At 32.5% G+C, this 587-nt stretch overlaps 1 long non-coding RNA gene across 1 annotated transcript in view; it reads right to left on the bottom strand.

The window, feature by feature from the left end:
- Positions 1–213: 213 nt before the first annotated feature.
- LOC111089157 overlaps positions 214–587 on the bottom strand; it is a 7,494-nt gene continuing 7,120 nt past the window's right edge. The window contains exon 3 of the long non-coding RNA XR_002613481.1: positions 214–225. This is a non-coding gene — a long non-coding RNA (uncharacterized LOC111089157). The remainder of the gene's footprint in view (positions 226–587) is intronic.

Genomic DNA, 587 nt, shown 5'->3' with positions numbered 1-587 from the left:
TAAACCTAGGGAATTGTTACTGTATTAAGTATTAACTAGATATGTTGCTGCTGTAAGAAGTTTTAGATAATTTGGGTGAACTAATTGTGTACGTTGATTTGTTTAGATAAAATACACCGGATCCAGTATGAATACTGCTCGATCTATTGGACCAGCCGTCGTAGCCAACATCTGGACTGATCACTGGGTGAGTAACGCTTCCTATAACATGGTAAAAATCACACACTTTGTAATCTAAGTAAGAACAACCTTAAATAGTTTCAGAAACATTTTGTCAAGAGCAAGCTTAAATAATGTATCTAAAGAGGCAGTTCTGTTGTCAAGAGCAAGCTTAAATAATTTATCTAAAGAGGCAGTTCTGTTGTCAAGAGCAAGCTTAAATAATTTATCTAAAGAGACAGTTCTGTTGTCAAGAGCAATCTTAAATAATTTATCTAAAGAGACAGTTCTTTTGTCAAGAGCAATCTTAAATAATGTATCTAAAGAGACAGTTCTTTTGTCAAGAGCAATCTTAAATATTTTATCTAAAGAGACAGTTCTTTTGTCAAGAGCAATCTTAAATAATGTATCTAAAGAGACAGTTCTTT

The sequence above is a fragment of the Limulus polyphemus genome, unplaced genomic scaffold (genome assembly GCF_000517525.1).
Source record: "Limulus polyphemus unplaced genomic scaffold, Limulus_polyphemus-2.1.2 Scaffold5398, whole genome shotgun sequence".
NCBI classification, from domain to species: Eukaryota; Metazoa; Arthropoda; class Merostomata; order Xiphosura; family Limulidae; genus Limulus; species Limulus polyphemus.
Note: the sequence above shows the minus strand (reverse complement) of the source record. Positions and strands in the feature narration are given on the sequence as shown.